The sequence below is a fragment of the Corylus avellana genome, chromosome ca5 (assembly GCF_901000735.1).
Source record: "Corylus avellana chromosome ca5, CavTom2PMs-1.0".
Taxonomy (NCBI): domain Eukaryota; kingdom Viridiplantae; phylum Streptophyta; class Magnoliopsida; order Fagales; family Betulaceae; genus Corylus; species Corylus avellana.
The window spans coordinates 5,360,451-5,368,053 of NC_081545.1; positions in this window are offsets into that span (position 1 = coordinate 5,360,451).

A 7,603-nucleotide genomic window follows, 5' to 3' on the forward strand; every position below is an offset into this window, starting at 1 on the left:
TACTTCTATCTGTTGACAGTCCCCTTGATTCTTGGGTCTTAGACTCAGGAGTATCTTTTCATACGACAGCGATCCGTGAAATTCTCGAGAACTATGTTGGTGGAGACTTCGGGAAGGTGTATTTGGCTGACGGAACGACGCTGGATGTTGTAGGCTTAGGCGATGTTCGCATTAAAGTTCACAGTGACTCGGTATGGAAGCTACAGAAGGTCAGGCATGTTCCGGAGCTGAAGAAGAATCTGATTTCAGTGGGACAGCTTGATGAGGAAGGGCATTCAATTCATTTCCACGGTGGAAAGTGGAAGGTTAGCAAGGGAGCCATGATTTTGGCTAATGGTCATAAGACGGATACTTTCTATATGACCACAAACAGTAAGGATATAGTTGCTGTTGTAGATACGACTGCTGACTCAAAACTATGACACCTAAGGCTTGGGCACATGAGCGAGAAAGAAATGAAGGTACTTATGTCAAAGGGAAAACTACCGGAGTTGAAGTCAGTTGAGTTTGATTTGTGTAAAGGTTGCATCCTAGGGAAGCAGAAGAAGGTGAGTTTCGCGGAAGTTAACAAAGCACCTAAGCTTGGAAAGCTGGAGCTGGTACACACAGATTTGTGGGGTCCCGCACCAATGGCATCTCTTGGAGGCTCGCGGTATTACATCACATTTATTGATGACTCAAGCAGGAAGGTATGGGTTTATTTCTTGAAAAGTAAATCTGATTTATTTGAGACTTTTAAGAAATGGAAGTCCATGGTTGAGACTGAAACGGGCTTAAAGCTTAAGCGTTTGAGATCAAACAATGGAGGAGAATACGAAGACAGGGGGTTTAAACAGTTTTGCGCAGTAAATGGGATTAGAATGGAGAAAAGTATCCCGGGACCACCACAGCAGAATGACATTGCTGAGCGCATGAACATGACCCTCAATGAGCGTGCTATGAGTATGATGTTGCATACTGGGTTACCAAAGACTTTCTGGGCTGATGCAGTTAGCACTGCTGCATACCTGATAAATAGGGGGTCTTCCGTTCCCCCGAGCCATAGACTACCGAAAGAAGTCTGGATTGAAAAAGAGGTAAATCTTTCACATCTGAAAGTTTTTGGTTGTGCTTCGTATGTCCATGTTGAGTCTGATGCTATGAGTAAACTAGATGGTAAATCTAGTAAGTGTTTCTTCATTGGATATGGAGATGAGGCCTTTGGTTATCAATTTTGGGATGATCAAAATTGGAAGATCATTAGAAGTCGGAATGTGACTTTTAATGAGTGTACTATCAAGTGCAGAACCTGAAGTTACAGAGCAGGAACCGAAGAAGTCTGAGTTTGTTAACTTAGATGATCTTTCTGAAAGTACAGTGCAGAAAGAGAAACAATTCGTGGAGGTGGAGCTTGATGAACAGTGTTCACTCACGAATGAATGTGATGACAGAAAATCTTCAAGAAACTTACAGCACCGGGAAGAGTCTTATTCTTTAGCAAGAGGCAAAGAGAAACGTGATCGAAAAGCAACAAAGAGGTATGGCTTTGAGGATATGGTTTCTTTTGCTCTAGCAGCTAGTAGTGGAGATCCATCATCTGTTTAAGATGGTATGCTGAAAGAGGTGGAGTTACTACGGAAAGGTAAAGCTTGGGAATTAGCAGGATTACCCAAGGGAAAGAAGGCTAAAGGGTGCAGATGGGTCTACAGGAAGAAAGAGTCATCGGATAAAGCTGTACGGTCGACGGGACAGATAGGGAGGCATGGTGTTATGTCTAAATCAGGTCCTATGCTCAAGTTCAAGAGGCGTTTGGACTTGAGGGACACTTGTAGAGTGTGATTGCCCTTGGAGGCTGAGGCGGAGACATCCGAAGTAGACACGTTTTAGTAGACTTGATGGGATTCAAGTCAAGGTGGAGATTGTTAGGTGTGACTTGCCACCCATCACACGTGGGCCCCACTAGTTCTCTACTCCTTTTGGGTTTAGGAGACTTATGTCCAAGTTTGTTTTGGAGTCATTCTTCTATGTGTACTTGGACTCCTTGTTTGACTTATAGTAAGAGTCCTATACCAACATGTAAAAGGAAAATTAAGCTTCTATATAAGGAACAAAGCACAAGGTGAATTTGTGTGTGCCAAAAACGTGAAGCACCAAAGGGAGGAGAAAAAGAGAAAATTTAAAAGAAGGAGTTACAAGGGCAGCAAGGGTGTTTTCTTCTTGGTGGTTTTTGGAGGAGCCAAAAACAAGTGATTAGAAGAAAAATGGTGTTGCAGAGTGAGAGAAGAAAATAGAGATCAGCCGCCATCTGTTCCAGCAAAAGAAGAGTTTATACATCTGTATTTTGTATTCTATTTTTAGGAATAATCTCCCTTGTGTGATAGTGAGATTTGGGTGTATTGGAGCTTTGGGATCTGAGTGATTTTCTTTCTACTATTTTTGTACTCCATCTTTTGATAGTGAATTTTCTCTGGGTCGTCTCCGCCAGTGGATGTAGGCTTGTGAAGCTGAACTACTTAAATCTTTGTGTCGTGTGTGATTGCTTATCTTTGTTATTCCACATTCTTCTTATTTTTCGCATCTCACGGTCTTGGGAAATAGGATTAATTTCCTAACAACTGGTATCGGAGCTGTTGGTTCGAGTGGGAGCGATGGCATGTGAAGAAGGAAAGATGGGAATCGAGAAGTTCGACGGCAAAGATTTTGAATTTTGGAAGGTACAGATTAAAGATATTCTTTATGGGAAGGATCTTCATCAACCTCTTTTGGAAGAACAACCCGACGACATGGATGATAGCAAGTGGGCTCTGCTTGATCGTAAAGCCCTAGCAGTTATCAGGTTATCATTGTCAAAATCAGTTGCACACAACGTTGTAAAGGAGAAGACCGCAGCAGGTCTAATGGCGGCTTTGTCAAGCATGTATGAGAAGCCGTCGGCTAATAACAAGGTGCATCTGATGAAGAAATTGTTCAACCTAAAGATGGTGGAAGGGGCTTCGGTGGCACATCATCTCAGTGAGTTCAACACCATCACAAATCAATTATCCTCGGTGGAAATTAATTTTGATGATGAGGTTCGCGCGTTGATCGTCTTGACATCTTTGCCCAATAGTTGGGAAGCAGTGAGGATGGCTGTGAGTAACTCTGTAGGAAAGAGTAAACTGAGCTATGAAGACGTCAGGGATTTGATTCTAAGTGAAGAGGTTCGCAGAAAAGATGCAGGTGAAGCCTCTTGTTCTGGTGCTGCTTTAAACCTCGAGACTCGAGGTAGATGACAAGATAGAAACTCTGGTCAAGGCAGATCAAATTCCAGAAAAGGGAGAAGCAAATTCAGATTCGGCCAACAACCTAAGTGTTGGAACTGTGGCAAGACTGGCCACTACAAGAAGAATTGCAGGGAACTGCGGAAGGAGATTGAGAATGATTATACAAACAGAGTGACAGAAGAAGTATATGATGCCCTACTTCTATCTGTTGACAGTCCCCTTGATTCTTGGGTCTTAGACTCAGGAGTATCTTTTCATACGACAGCGATCCGTGAAATTCTCGAGAACTATGTTGGTGGAGATTTCGGGAAGGTGTATTTGGCTGATGGAACGGCGCTGAATGTTGTGGGCCTAGGCGATATTCGCATTAGGGTTCACAGTGACTCGGTATGGAAGCTACAGAAGGTCAGGCATGTTCCGGAGCTGAAGAAGAATCTGATTTTAGTGGGACAGCTTGATGAGGAAGGGCATTCAATTCATTTCCACGGTGGAAAGTGGAAGGTGAGCAAGGGAGCCAGGATTTTGGCTCATGGTTATAAGACAGATACTATCTATATGACCACGAACAGCAAGGATACAGATGCTGTTGTAGATACGACTGCTGACTCAAAACTATGGGACCTAAGGCTTGGGCACATGAGCGAGAAAGATATGAAGGTACTTATGTCAAAAAGGGAAACTATCGGGGTTGAAGTCAGTTGATTCTAATTTGTGTGAAGGCTGCATCCTAGGGAAGCAGAAGAATGTGAGTTTCGCGGAAGTTGGCAAAGCACCTAAGCTTGGAAAGCTGGAGCTAGTACACACGGATTTGTGGGGTCCCGCACCAGTGGCATCTCTTGGAGGCTCGCGGTATTACATCACGTTTATTGATGACTCAAGCAGGAAGGTATGGGTTTATTTCTTGAAAAGTAAATCTGATGTATTTGAGACTTTTAAGAAATGGAAGGCCATGGTTGAGACTGAAACGGGCTTGAAGCTCAAGCGTTTGAGATCAGATAATGGAGGAGAATACGAAGACAGGGGGTTTAAACAGTATTGTGCAGCGAATGGGATTAGAATAGAGAAAACTATCCCGGGAATGCCACAGCAGAATGGCGTGGCTGAGTGCATGAACAAGACTCTCAATGAGCATGCCAGGAGTATGAGATTGCATGCTGGGTTACCAAAGACTTTCTGGGCTGATGTAGTGAGCACTGCTGCATATCTGATAAATAGGGGGTCTTCCGTTCCCCTAAGCCATAGACTACCAGAAGAAGTCTGGAGTGGAAAAGAGGTAAATCTTTCACATCTGAAAGTTTTTGGTTGTGCTTCGTATGTCCAAGTTGAGTCTGATGCTATGAGTAAACTAGATGGTAAATCTAAAAAGTGTTTCTTCATTGGCTATGGAGATGAGGCCTTCGGTTATCGATTTTGGGATGATCAAAATCGGAAGATCATTAGAAGTCGGAATGTGACTTTTAATGAGTGTGCTATGTACAAGGATGGGTCAAGTACAGAACCTGAAGTTACAGAGCAGGAACCGAAGAAGTCTGAGTTTGTTAACTTAGATGATCTTTCTGAAAGTACAGTGCAGAAAGAGAAACAATTCGTGGAGGTGGAGCTTGATAAACAGTGTTCACTCACGGATGAATGTGATGACAGAAAATCTTCAAGAAACTTACAGCACTGGGAAGAGTCTTATTCTTTAGCAAGAGGCAAAGAGAAACAGGATCGAAAAGCAACAAAGAGGTATGGCTTTGAAGATATGGTTTCTTTTGCTCTAACGGCTTGTAGTGGAGATCCATCGTCTACTCAGAATAGTACACTGAAAGAGGTGGAGTTACTACGGAGAGGTAAAACTTGGGAATCTAGAGAATTACCCAAAGGAAAGAAGGCTAAAGGGTGTAGATGGGTCTACAGGAAGAAAGAGTCATCGGATAAAGCTGTATGGTCGACAGGACAGATAGGGAGGCATGGTGCTATGTCTAAACCAAATCCTATGCTCAAGTTCAAGAGGTACTTGGACTTGAGTGACACTTGTAGAGTGTGATTGCCCTTGGGGGCTGAGGCGGAGACATCTGGAGGAGACACGTTTTGGTAGACTTGATGGGATTCAAGTCAAGGTGGAGATTGTTAGGTGTGACTTGCCACCCATCACACATGGGCCCCACTAGTTCTCTACTCCTTTTGGGTTTAGGAGACATTTGTCCAAGTTTGTTTTGGAGTTTTTCTCCTATGTGTAATTGGACTCCTTGTTTGACTTATAGTAGAAGTCCTAGACCAACATGTAAAAGGAGAGTTAAGCTTCTATATAAGGAACAAAGCACAAGGTGAATTTGTGTGTGCCAAAAACGTGAAGCACCAAAGGGAGGAGAAAAAAGAGAGAATTTGAGAGAAGGAGGTACAAGGGCAGCAAGGGTGTTTTCTTCTTGGTGGTTTTTGGAGGAGCCAAAAACAAGTGATTAGAAGAAAAAGGGTGCTGCAGAGTGAGAGAAGAAAATAGAGATCAGTCGCCATCCGTTCCAGCAAAAGAAGAGTTTGTACATCTGTCTTTTGTATTCTATTTTGGGAATAATCTTTCTTGTGTGATAGTGAGATTTGGGTGTATTGGGGCTTTGGGATCTGAGTGATTTTCTCTCTACTATTTTTGTACTCCATCTTTTGATAGTGAATTTTCTTCAGGTCGTCTCCGCCAGTGGATGTAGGCTTGTTAAGCCAAACCACTTAAATCTTTATGTTGTGTGTGATTTGATTGCCTAATATTTGTTATTCCGCATTCTTCTTATTTTTCGCATCTCACGGGTCTTGGGAAATAGGATTAATTTCCTAACATCTTTCTCTTAAAAACTTGAGTGAGCTGGAGTACATAAGTAATGATGGTAGTGGCGTGTCCTCTTCTCCCCTCAAAGTTCTCACACTTGTTAATTTGCCAAAGTTGAAGGGATGGTGCAGGACGAGGGAAACCGTAATAGTAGAGCATCCTCTTCCATTATTCCCATCATTTCCTTGCCTTTCTCATTTATGCATCAATAATTGCCCTATGATGTCTGTAGCACCAGGGAGCAAAACAATACCCTCGTCTTCCTCTCCCTTTTCCAATCTCTCCGGGATTAGAGGAACTTTAATATCTACCATTAGAGTGGCTGTGAAATCTCACTTCTCTTGGGACACTGGAGATTTGGGGGTGTTGTAAAATGCGAATCTCTTTGTCTCCACTCTTTCAACATCTCACCTCATTTGAAAATTTGTCTATTCTTCGCTGCAAGGAACGTATCAGCAATGAGAATGAAGATGGCGCAGGATGCCTTGGACCTTCAAGATTTGGTCATCTATCTATAATAGATGTTCCAAATTTGGTTTCTCTCCCAAGAGAGCTTAGAGATGTTACCAGTCTGCTAGGGCTTCAAATTATGGATTGCCCTAGTTTGGTGTCTTTATAAAGTTCGAGCCAATAAGTGGATAGGCGATGTCACTTCACTTCAGGAGCTTGGAGTCATAAATTGTCTGAATTTAATATCACTGCCCGAAGGTGTCTGCCGCCTCACCTCTTTACGTCGTTTGACAACTGCGGAGTGTCCTCACTCGGAGGAAAGATGTGAACAAATAATGGGAGAGGATTGTCCTAAGATTGTTCACGTCCCAAACTTTCGAAATGGTGGAGATGGTAATCGTATAGAGTGGAACGCAAGCCAAACTTGCCAAATTTATCAGGTTTTTAAGTCATCAATTAGACAGTAATTTTCTTCTTCATTTTACTCTATGAGGTATATCATATTTGATTTCATTGCAGGAAGAAGTGAAGGTTTTACGTGTAGACGCTTCTTCAAACCTTGCCGACAATCAGATTTGTATGTACAAAGCTCTAACTTTTACATTATTGTTTCCTAACTTTCACTTCAATGGCATTTCCAGTATTGTTTTCTTTTCCTTTTTTAAATATTTCTTGTGTTTCCATTTGCAATTTAATTTCTACGAATGGTAGCATCATGTATTAGGTAAAAGATTTATAATAGATCAGGGAAGTCAACCCCATCCCAAATTTTGACAAAAATTTAATACAAATTTTACATTACTGTGTTAGGATTTTCTGTGTCAAATTTAGATTCTGTTGAATGAACGGATGAACTTTACATATAAGATGGACAAAAAAAAAAAAAAAAAGAAGCAAAATCTACTAGAACTTGATTTTTCACTCCAAACTGCGTTGAGGATCGATGTGATGCCTCTGCTGCTTTGTTGATCTCTTAAAGGGCATCTCGATATTGTGGTTGGAAAACCAAACCTGGAAACTACAATGCTCTTGGAATAGCATCTTCAGGATTGGGCTTGTAGTGATCAATCAAATTGTTCCATCCTCTTCATCTTGGTTTCCATGCTTCCAC